Here is a 13,138-nt window from a genome sequence, read left to right on the forward strand (position 1 = left end):
ACATAATCATGCTTTCCTAAGCTAAACAGGAAGCTTCAAGTACAATTATTGCTCAATTAAAGGAAAACACAGATATTCACTTAATGAAAACGGGTTTATTCAACAATTAGCACGTGTACGCACTCGTCACCTCACATACACGGCATTCATATAACAACAGTACCAAAATCCTAAGGGGAGTTCCCCCACACAAGGTTAGGCAAGCCACTTACCTCGAACCAAGCTCAATCAATCCGAAATCACGCTCTTGCCACGAGTATCCAACTCCGAGTGGCCCAAATCTAATCAAATCAATTTCATAATGTAAATATAACTTCAAACAACGAGTTTAGCTAAAGGAATCGAAGCTAAGTCAAGAAAATAGAAAAACGCCCAAAAATCGTCCCCGGGCCCACATCTCGGAACCGGGTAAAAATTACGGATTATGAACACCCATTCACTCACGAGTCTAACCATACAAAAATCACTCAATCCGATACCAAAATCACGATCAAAATCCCAAAACTCGGCCTAAGAACTTTTCTCAAATTTTCCCAATTTTCACCCCAAATCTGAGATTAGATGATGAAATTAAGCTTGGATTAATGGGATATAATAAAAAAGGAGTTAGGAATCATTACCCATTGATCTTCCCTTCAAAATCCCCATAGAATCGCCTTCCCCCGAGCTCGAATTTGATTTTTTAAGTTATGAACTCAAACCATCGATTTTTTATATTTCTGCTTAGCGATTTCCGCTTCTGCGAGGGGACCACCGCACCTGCGGTCCCGCTCCTACGGCTCCCACTCCGCACCTGTGGATTTTTATTAAACGGCCAGATTCCGTACCTGCGACCCTTTACTCACAGATGCGGTTCCGCTTCTACGGTCCTTGGGCCGCATCTGCGACCAGCTTCACTTGTGCCTTAGACCGCATCTGCGGTTCCCAACCCACTTCTGCGGTGCCGCACCTGCGGTCCAAACTCCGTAGTTGCAAAACCAACAGGTTCAGCAACTTCAGCAATTGCCTAAGTCCAAATCAACTTCCGTTAAGCATCTGAAACTCACACGAGGCCCCCAGGACCTCAACCAAACATGCCAACCAATCCTAAAACATCATACGAGCTTATTCCAATCCTTAAATTGCATCAAACAACGCTAAAACCACGATTCACCCTCCAATCCAAGCCTAATGAACTTGAAATCTCAAGAATTCTACAACCGATGACAAAACCAACCAAACCAAGTCCGATTGACCCCAAATTCGGCACACAAGTCAAATTCAACACTATAGAACTATTCCAACTTTCGAAATCAGATTCCGACCCCGATATCAAAATTTCACTATCGATCCGGAAACTTCAAAAATTCAACTTTCGGCATTTCAAGCCTAAATAAGCTACAGGCCTCCAAAACACAATCTGGACATGCCCCTAAGCCCGAAATCACCCAACGGAGCTAACGAAATTGACAGAATTCAATTCCGAGGCTGTCTTCCCACTATTCCGACTACGGTCCAAATTCTAAAGCTTAAGCTCTCATTTAGGGACTAAGTGTCCCAAAACACTGTGAAACTCAAAAGGAATTTTCCCGGCAAGTCACAATAGCAGAAATAAACACGGGGAAAGCAGTTAATAGGGGATCGGGGCGTTAATTCTCAAAACAACCGGCCGGGTCGTTACATCCTCCCCCTCTTAAAACATTCATTCATCCTCGAACGAGCATAGAGACATACCTGAAGTGATGAAAAGATGAGGGTAACAGCTGCGCATGTCCTGCTCTGTCTCCCAAGTCGCCACCTCGGCCGGCTGACCCCGCCACTGAACCTTTACTGATGCAATGCTCTTTGACCTCAGCTTTCGAACCTGCCTGTCCAATATAGCCACTGGCTCCTCAACATAAAATAGATCCTTGTCCAACTGGACTGAACTGAAATCCAACACGTACGACGGGTCACCGTGATACCTCCAGAGCATTGAAACATGAAATATTGGATAAACTCCTGCCAAGCTGGGAGGTAAGGCAAGCTTATAAGCAACCTCCCCAACACGTTGCAATACCTCAAAACCAATAAACCTCGGACTTAATTTCCCCTTCTTCCCAAATCTCATAACGCCTTTCATAGGCGAAACCCGAAGTAAGACCCGCTCTCCAACCATAAATGAAACATCGCGAACCTTCCGGTCCGCATAACTCTTCTATTTGGACTGGGCTGTGCGAAGTCTATCCTGAATCACCTTAACCTTCTCCAAAGCGTAATGAACCAAGTCTGTGCCCAATAATCTAGCCTCGCCTGGCTCAAACCAACCACCGGGGATCTACACCGCCTACCATACAGAGCTTCCAAACTCCATCACACACGCACGGAGCATATCCTCAAGAATCTGAATAGTGCGCTCGAACTGTCCGTCCGTCTGGGGGTGAAATGTTGTGCTCAACTCCACCTGGGTACCCAACTCATGCTGTACGCCCCTCAGAACTGTGATGTGAACTGAGTACCTCTATCTGAAACGATGGAAATTAGAATACCATGTAGACGAATAATCTCCTGAATATAAATCTTAGCCAACCGCTCTGAAGAATAGGTAGAACACACAGGAATGAAGTGTGCGGACTTGGTCAGCCGATCCACAATCACCCAAATAGCATCGAACTTCTTCAAGGTCCGTGGGAGCCCAACTACGAAGTCCATGGTGATCCGCTCCCACTTCCACTCTGGAATCTCTATCTGCTAAAGCAAGCCACCCGGTCTCTGGTGCTCATACTTTACCTGCTGACAATTGAGGCACCAAGCTACAAACCCAACTATATCCTTCTTCATCCTCCTCCACCAATAGTGTTGCCTCAAATCCTGGTACATCTTTGCGGCACCCAGATGGATGGAATACCGTGAACTGTGGGCCTCCTCTAGAATCAACTCCCGTTGCCCATCAACATTGGGCACACATGTCCGACCCTGCATCCTCAATACCCCATCATCACCAGTGGTCACATCTCTAGCGTTGCCATGCAGGACCTTGTCCTTGAGGACAAGCAAATAAGGGTCATCATACTGACGCTCTCTGATACGATCGAACAAGAAAGACTGAGAAATCACACAAGCAAGGACCCGACTGGGCTCCAAAAGATCCAATCTCACAAACTGGCTGGCTAAGGCCTGAACATCCATCTCCATGGGCCTCTTCATTGCTGGTAGATAAGCCAAACTCCCCAAACTCTCCGCCCGGCGACTCAAAGCATCGGCCACCATATTGGCCTTGCCCGGGTGATACAAGATAGTGATATCATCATCCTTCAACAGCTCTAACCACCTCCTCTGACACAAATTAAGGTCCTTCTGCTTGAACAGATGCTGCAAGCTCCGGTGATCCGTATAGATCTCACAAGGAACACCGTACAAATAATGACGCCAGATCTTCAAGGCGTGAACAATAGCATCTAACTCAAGATCATGGACAGGATAATTCTTCTCATGCACCTTCAACTGTCTGGACGCGTAGGCAATCATCCTATCGTATTATATCAATACCGCTCCAAGGCCAATCCTCGAGGCATCACAATAGACAGTATAAGACCCCGAACCTGTAGGCAATATCAATACTGGGGCTGTAGTCAAAGCTATCTTGAGCTTCTGAAAGCTCTCCTCACACTCCTCCACCCACCTAAACGGAGCACCCTTCTGGGTCATCCTGGTCATACGTGCTGCAATAGACGAAAATCCCTCAATAAACCAATAGTAATAACCCGGCAAGCCATGAAAACTACGGATCTCTGTAGCTGAGGATGGTCTGGGCCAACTCTGCACAGCTTCCACTTTCTTCGGATCCACCTTGATCCCCTCACCCGATACTACGTGACCCAAGAATGCCACGGAATCCAACCAGAATTCACATTTTGAGAACTTCGCATATAACTTCTTTTCCCTCAAAGTCTGAAGCACTGTCCTCAGGTGCTGCTCATGATCTTCCCGACTCCGGGAGTATACCAAAATGTCATCAATAAAGACAATGACGAACGAGTAAAGATATGGCCGGAATACACCGTGCATCAAATGCATAAAGGCTGCTGGGGCATTGGTCAGCCCAAATGACATAACAAGGAACTCGTAATGACCATACCGAGTCCTGAAAGCTGTCTTCGGGATATCTGGCTCCCGAATCTTCAACTGATGATAACCTGAATGCAAGTCAATCTTAGAAAACACACGAGCACCCTGTAACTAATCAAACGGGTCATCGAGGCAAAGGATACCGGTTCTTCATTGTAACTTTGTTCAACTGGCGATAATCAATGCACATACGCATAGAACCATCCTTCTTCTTCACAAACAAGATAGGAGCACCCCAAGGTGAAACACTGGGCCGAATAAAACCTTTATCAAGCAATTCTTGTAACTGCTCCTTCAACTCAGGAGGAGCCATACGGTAAGGAGGAATAGAAATGGTCTGAGTGCCCGGCAACAAATCAATGCCGAAATCAATATCTCTGTCGGGCGGCATGCCTAGAAGATCAGCTAGAAACACATCAGAGATATCCCGTACTATTGGGATTGAATCAACTGTAGGGGTATCAATACTAATATCTCTCACATAAGCTAGATACGCGTCACACCCCTTCTCAACCATTCGTTGAGCTTTAAGAAATAAAATAACTCTACTGGAAGTATGATCTAAGGTACCCCTCCACTCTACTCGCGGTACACCTGGCATAGCCAGCATCACGATTTTGGCGTGACAATCAAGAATAACATAATGGGGCGACAACCAGTCCATGCCCAAGATAACATCAAAATCTACCATGCTGAGCAATAACAAATCGGCTCTGGTCTCAAAACCACTAAGAGCAATCAAACACGATCGATAAATGTGATCCACAACAAGAGAATCTCCCACAGGATTAGCAACATAAATAGGGGAACTCAAAGAATCCCGAAAGACGCCCAAATGCGGGGCAAAATATGAGGACACATAAGAATAAGTCTAGCCTGGATCGAATAGAACCGATGCATCTCTATGACAGATGGAAACAATACCTGTGATGACAGAATCGGAGGCAACAACCTCAGTACGGGCAGGAAGGGCTTAGTATCTAGCCTGGCCTCCACCTCTAGGGCGACCTCTACCTCCCCGACCTCTACCTCTAGCTGGCTGGCAGGTGGGGTAGTAACTGGTGCTGTAATCATAGCCTGGAACTCTGCGGAGCAGGCTGTGGCTGAGAAGTCTGCGGAGGTGCACCTCTCCTAAGTTTGGTGCAATCCCTCACCATATGGCGTGTGTCGCCACACTCAAAACAAGCTTTGGGAGGACGTGGCAGTTGTGACTGGCTCAGGCCAGGTCTTCTAGACTGACCACTGATAGCACCCCGTGCAGGAGGCGCACTAGATATCGGAGGTGCATAATAAGGCTCCTGAGGTCTAGGAGGAGCTGGAATACCACTGGCTGCTAGAAGAGCTGAATGAACGGGGCGACTCATATAACCCCTACCATGACGAGCAGCAGCTGGGCCACGAGCACCAGAATAATGGCCCGACTCTCGAGACCTCTTAGCCTCTCTCTCCTCTCTATCCCGAGCATGCATGCCCTCTACCCTCCTAGCAATGCTCACCACCTGCTGATAAGAAATATCCATCTCCAACTCCTGGGCCATGCTAGATCTGATGCTGGGAATAAGCCCCTCAATAAACCAGCAAACTCTCTCACGAACCGTAGAAACCAAGTCCAGTGCATGCCTAGCCAAGTCACTGAAATGGACGGCATACTCTGAAAAGTCATAGAACCCTGGCGCAAATGCTCAAACTCCGCGCGCCATGCGTCCCTGAGGCTCTAAGGGACATACTCTCTCAAGAACATATCTGAAAACTGAGTCCATGTCAGGGAAGCTACCTCAGCTGGACTGTCCAACTCAAAAGTACGCCACCACTGATAGGCTGCTCCTCGAAGCTGGAAGGCAGTGGAAGAAACCCCACTCGATCCTGATATACCCATAGTGCGGAGGATACGGTGGCACTCCTCCAGAAATCCCTAAGCATCCTCTAATGCTAGCCTACTGAATGTAGGAGGCTGGTACTTCTTGAACCTCTCAAGCCTCCTCTGCTCCTCCTCTGAAGCCACTGCCCTATCCTCAGGCTGAACTGGGTGTACAGGCGGTGCCGGTATAATATCTTGGACTTGATCAACATGCACTCGCTGCTCAGAGTGCGGGCGGTGAGAGTCTATGCTCCTCCCCTGGCCTGAGATGTGGCTGCAGCAAGGGGAAGTAACCCTGCTTGAGCTAGAGTGGTGTACATACTCATGAACTGTGCAAGAGTCTCTTGGAGAGCTAGAGTAGTAGCAGCAGTAGGCGTATCAGGCGCCTGAGCTCCGGCTGGAGCTGCTGGTGGCTCCTCTATAGCAGCTCGCGCGGGTGCTCTAGCTGCACCACGAGTGCGTCCTCGGCCTCTACCTCGGCCTCGACCTCTGGCGGCGCAAGCAGGGGGCGCGGGTGTTTGATCATCTCCGGTGGAACGTGTCCTCACCATCTGTTAGAGAATAGAAGACAGAGGTTTAGAATTTTGATATCAAAATCTCGCACGATCAGGAAATCAAATGAAGTGGAATTTTCCTAACAGTTACATAGCCTCTCGTAGATAAGTACAGACGTCTCCGTATTGATCCGCGAGACTCTATTAAACCGGCTTGTGATTCATGACCCCTATGAACCTAGAGCTCTGATACCAACTCGTCACGACCCGAGTTCTCCCTCCATGAACTGTCGTGACGGCACCTAGTCTCTACGACTAGGTAAGCCTAACAACTAGCAGAAAAAGAATTTAAAAGGTACAAACCTAGCAATTTCCGAGTAATATAATAAATAAGGTTATAATGCCGCTTGACATATACAATAACACTCTCTCAAACTGGACAAAAACACTCCCAAAACCCGAAATCTCATGAATCACAAGCTGAAGAAAATTACATAAGGTTTCTAACTCCAGAAATCTAATAACAAAGGAAATACATGGAAAAGTCTATAACAGTAGGAAGAGTAGAAAGGGACTTCTAGGTCTGCGGACGCGGCAGATATACCACGAAGTCTCTGAAATCGACTCGCCTCACTGATAGTACGGCTGAGCAGAAGAACCTGGATCTGCACACGAAAAATATGTGCAGGAAAGGGCATGAGCACGCCACAACGGTACCCAGTAAGTGCCAAGCCTAATCTCGATCGAGTAGTGATGAGGAAGGTTAGGGCCCTACTGGTTATATAAATATATAATAAGGTAAAACAATATAGAACGTGAAATTGTAATAAAGATGCTAACAGTCAAATAAAAGGGAAATCTCAGAAAGGAAATAACTCAGTAAGCAGTGATAACATCAGGGGATCTCCCATGATAACGTCATGTAGTCCCAAACATAAATGTGCCGAGCATCTCCTGAGATACCGTCCCGCAGTCCAAAAGTATATAACCAGTACAGGGGGACCTCCCGGGATACCGTCCCGTAGTCCCAAATATAAAGGTGCAAGGGGATCTCCCGGAATACCGATCCGTAGTCCCAAAGTAAACAAACAAGGGGGATCTCCCAGGATACCGTCCCGTAGTCCCAAAGTAAACACACAACAGTCTCAAGAAAAGAATCAACAGTTCTATTCAAGAAAAAAAACAGGAATTTCTACTCTAAACATGCTACACAGAAACCAAGTAAGCAGTTAAGGTAGTTAAGTTACATAATCATGCTTTCCTAAGCTAAACAAGAAACTTCAAGTACAAGTATTACTCAATTAAAGGAAAACACAGATATTTACTTAATGAAAATGGGGTTTTTCAATAATTAGCACGTGTACGCACTTGTCACCTCACGTACACGACATTCATATAACAACTGTACCAAAATCCTAAGGGGAGTTCCCCCACATAAGGTTAGGCAAGCCACTTACATCGAACCAAGCTCAATCAATCTAAAATCACGCTCTTGCCACGAGTATCCAACTCCGAGTGGCCCAAATCTAATCAAATCAATTTCATAATGTAAATATAACTACAAACAACGAGTTTAGCTAAAGGAATCGAAGCTAAGTCAAGAAAATAGAAAAACGCCCAAAAATCCTCCCTGGGCCTACGTCTCGGAATCAGATAAAAATTACGGATTATGAACACCCATTCACTCACGAGTCTAACCATACCAAAATCACTCAAATTCGATACCAAAATCTCGAGCAAAATCCCAAAATTCGGCCTAAGAACTTTTCTCAAATTTTACCAATTTTCACCCCAAATCCGAGATTAGATGATAAAATTAAGCTTAGATTAATGGGATATAATCAAAAAGGAGTTAGGAATCATTACCCACAGATCTTCTCTTCAAAATCCCCACAGAATCACCTTCCCCCGAGCTCCAATTTTATTTTTTAAGTTATGAACTCAAACCCTCGATTTTTCATATTTCTGCCCAGCAATTTTCGCTTCTGTGAGGGGACCACCGCACCTGCGGTCCTGATTCTGCAGCTCCTACTCCGCACCTGCGGATTTTCATTAAACGGCCAGATTCCGCACCTGCGACCCTTTACTCGTAGATGTGGTTCTGCTTCTGCGGCCTTGGGCCGCATCTGCGACCAGCTTCACTTGTGCCTTAGACCGCATCTATGGTTCCCAGCCCACTTCTACGGTGCCGCACCTACGGTCCAAACTCCGTAGGTGCGAAACCAACAGGTTCAGCAACTTCAGCAATTGCCTAAGTCCCAATCAACTTCCGTTAAGCATCTGAAACTCACCCGAGGCCCCCAGGACCTCAACGAAACATGCCAACCAATCCTAAAACATCATACGAACTTATTCCAATCCTCAAATCACATCAAACAACGCTAAAACCACGATTCACCCTCCAATCCAAGACTAATGAACTTGAAATCTCAAGAATTCTACAACCGATGACAAAACCAACCAAACCAAGTCCGATTAACCCCAAATTTTGCACAGTAGTCACATTCAACACTAGGAACTGTTCCAACTTTCGTAATCGGATTCCGACCCCGATATCAAAATTTCACTATCGATCCAGAAACTTCAAAAATTCAACTTTCGGCATTTCAAGCCTAAATAAGCTACGGACCTCCAAAACACAATCCGGACACGCCCCTAAGTCCAAATCACCCAACGGAATCGACGGAATTCCATTTCGAGGTCGTCTTCCCACTGTTTCGACTACGGTCCAAATTCTAAAGCTTAAGCTCTCATTTAGGGACTAAGTATCCCAAACACTTTGAAACTCAAAACGAATCTTCCCGGCAAGTCATAATAGCAGAAATAAATATGGGGAAAGCAGTTAATAGGGGATCGGGGCGTTAATTCTCAAAACGACCGGTCGGGTCGTTACAGTAGGGTAAGTAAATCAGTCAGAAACAACTAAAGGAATAACACAGATGCACATAGATACACGAAAACCTTAAAGAGAAAATACTCAAAATCAAGGAACCATTACAGATCTTAAAAGATCTGAGCCCTAATTTTGGGCGAGCAAAATTAGTCAGGGAATTCACGAGAATCACAATAGAATGCACATAGACAGGTATACGGAATATTAAAGAAGATATTCAACCAAAAATAGAACCAAAAAAGATCTTAAAAGATCTGTGCCCTAATTTTAGGGCAAAGTAAATTAGGCAGAAAACTTTTAATGGAAAATCATAAAGAAATAGACATGCAAGAACATAAAAGAGTTTTTAAACAAAAATGATAAAAATATAAACAGATCTGTAAAAGATCTAAACCCTAATATTTAAGGCAGATGAGAACAGAGAAAATCTCAGAGATTCGTACATAGAGAGAGGGAAGAGGAGCACATATGAGAGAAGGGGAAGGTTCGAACCAGATTTGGTCCGAAAATAGAGGGATTAGCTTGCCATGTTAGGCAAGCTACTAAGAAATACCATAATCGAGTAGCCAGTAGTAGGAGATAGCCAATAAGGTAAGGAAATCCCCGATATGATTCCATATCTGGTTGGAAATGAAAGAGTTTAGGGGTGACTGCGCAAGGGTTTCAGAAGATGAGGAGAGGAGAGAATTTGAGGACGGCGGTTTGGAGGGAATGGGGAGTTAGGGTTAGGGTAGGTAAATTAAAAGGGGTGTGATGAATGTGGGCCGTTGATCTTAAGAGATCAACGACCGGGATTGAAGGAAGGGGTTTGGGTCGGGTATAGAACGGGTATTGGGTTAGGGGGGTTATTTGGTTTTGGCTGGGGTGGAATGGGTTAGGATTTTGAGTGGTTGGGCTGGGGTAATTGGGTTAGGTCCGAAAAATAGGAATTTAGGGCTATTAGTTAAATACTCATTTTTAATTAATAAAATAATTCGTAAAAATGATAAATAAAATAGTAAAAATATTATTTGTGAATAAAAATGGTTAACAACAATTATTTATTACTATAAAAACATAAAAAGTTAGTTTTTGCATAAATAAAGTAATCATAAGTATATAAGGGCTATTATTGCAAAATATATAATTTTAGCCTAAAGATGCAAATATAATTATAATGAATGCATCAAAAAATATTTAAGGCTTAATATGGATATAAATGATAAAGTTAGATGATAAAATCATCATAAAAATAATTTGTGATGCGGTTAATAATTATTTATACAATAAAATAAGGGAATAAATTGATTAAAAAATCTTTTGAAATTATGGAAAAAATAGGAAAAATACTTGATGATGCTCATGCACTATTTTGAATGTATATATGCATATTTGAAATATATGAGGGAAAAATTAGGTATCAACAAAGATAGTGCCATGTTGCATCACACTAACCAATTTTAACAATACAGTTGAACGGACATCGGGAGAAATTACACTTCTCATCCTTGCTGGTGACATATCCCTAGAAATAACGTTCCACATCATGGACTAGGCCACTACATACAATGCCATAGTAGGACGACCATGGATACATCCTATGAGAGCCGTCCCCTCCAATTTATACCAAGTGATCAAGTTCCCAACACCTTGAGGAATATTTAGCATACGAGGGGAACATACGTCCCGGGAATGCTACCGCATCGCCATGGATAGCACGACAACTCAACAAAAGAAAGATAAGGAAAAACGAGCATAACAATTAGCAAGGTTGAGGTCGCCACAAGAAGAAGCTAGGGACACCATTATGGACCCCGAAACGGTCGAAGCCATAGAATCGACTATAGAGGACCTCGACTCCATTCAATTAGATCACTGCGACCCCAGCAAAAAGTCCTACATCGGCAGCAAACTCCTAGAACCAGGTAAATTTAGTCAATTCTTTATAATTAACATAGATTTGTTCGCTTTCAACCACGCAAATATGCCAGGAATCCCCAAAGAGATCGCCACACACAAATTGAATGTAGACCTTTCCATCCCCTAATAAGGTAGATCCAGCGAAAGTTCAACCCCACCATCAACGATGACGTCCATGAGGAGGTAGATAAGCTATTAGCAAATGTCTCCATCAAGGAGTCGAAGTTTCCCAAATGGATAGCCAACGTGGTGATGGTCAAAAAGAAAAATGGGAATGCAGGATGTGTGTGAACTTCACATACCTAAACAAAGAATCCCGAAATATTCATTCCCATTGCCACATATCGACCAACTAATTGACGCGACATCCGGTCATGAGCTGCTAAATTTCCTAGACGCATACTCGGGTTACAACTAAATACTCATGGAAGAAGAGGACCAAGAGAAAACCACGTTCATCACCCACAGGGGAACATATTGTTACAGAGTCATGCCGTTTGGATTAAAGAATGCAGGGGCCACCTATTAGAGGTTAGTCACAAAATGTTCAAAGAACAACTCGGCAAGACCATAGATGTATATATTAATGACATGTTGGTCAAATCCATAAGGGCAAAAGACCATATCGACCACTTGAAGGAAGCCTTCGACATACTAAGACAATACGGGATGAAACTAAACCCCGAGAAATGTGCGTTCAGCATACCTCAGGAAATTTTTTGGATTTCCTAGTATCACAATGAGGAATTGAAGTAAACCCAGATCAAATCAAGGCTATCGTTGGGATACCTGAACAACTGACTACAAAGAAGCAAGTCCAAATATTGACCGGTCGAATCGCCGCCCTATCGAGATTTATCTCGTGGTCGTTCGGTAGATCTCATAGATTTTTCGGCATACTCAAAAAGGATGACAGCCTCCAGTGGACGCCCGAGTACGTGCAGGCACTGCGAGAACTGAAGGCGTATCTATCATCCCACCTTTACTCTTAAAGCTTGAACTTGGGGAACACCTCCTCATCTATCTCGTCGTCTCCGAAGTAACACTGAGTGCGGTCTTGGTTCGAGAAAGCAAAGGTATGAAATTTTCTATTTATTATATAAGTAAAACACTTGTCGATGCAGAGATATGGTCCCACGCCTCGAGAAATTGGCCCTATTATTGGTCGTAGCTTCACAAAAGCTTAGACCCTATTTCCAATGCAACCCTATCTTGGTCGTCACCACTTTCCTTGTAAGAAGAATTTTACATAAAACCGAGTTGTCGGGGAGGCTAGCCAAATGGGCCATCCAGCTAAGCAAGCACAACATCACATACTATCCTCGAACAACGATAAAGTCGCAAGTGCTCGCCGACTTCGTCGTAGACTTTAGCGCAAAAGTAATGCCCGAGGCCTACAAGGAGGCCACTTAAGCTTCTCTTCAAGCACAAGACCTCTGGGTCCTGTACAGCGACTGCACATCCAATGCTTCTGAATCTTGATTGGGACTCATACTCGAGGTCCCTACCAGCAAAGTAACTCGCCAGTCCACTAGATGCTCAGATATGACCAACAACAAGGCCGAGTATGAGGCCGTAATTGCAAGGCTAAGGCTAGCACTCAAATATAGGGAGAAGCGGCTGAAACTCTGTTGTGTATCTCAGCTCGTGGTCAACCAAGTTACAGGGACTTACCATATCAAAGAACAAAGGTTGCAAAAATATCAAGCCGAGATCTGTAAGTTGTTGCCAAATTTTGACGAATGCCAGCTCGACCAGATCCCGCGAGCTCAGAACATCGAAGCAGATGGCCTCGCCCAGTTGGCCACCGCCACCAGAACCACCACGATCAGGGATAAAAGTGTAGTCCATCTCCTCAAATCATCACTAGATCAAATCGAGGTAAAATCAGTAAGTTTGGCTTGGGAT

The sequence above is a fragment of the Nicotiana attenuata genome, chromosome 7 (genome assembly GCF_001879085.1).
Source record: "Nicotiana attenuata strain UT chromosome 7, NIATTr2, whole genome shotgun sequence".
Taxonomy (NCBI): domain Eukaryota; kingdom Viridiplantae; phylum Streptophyta; class Magnoliopsida; order Solanales; family Solanaceae; genus Nicotiana; species Nicotiana attenuata.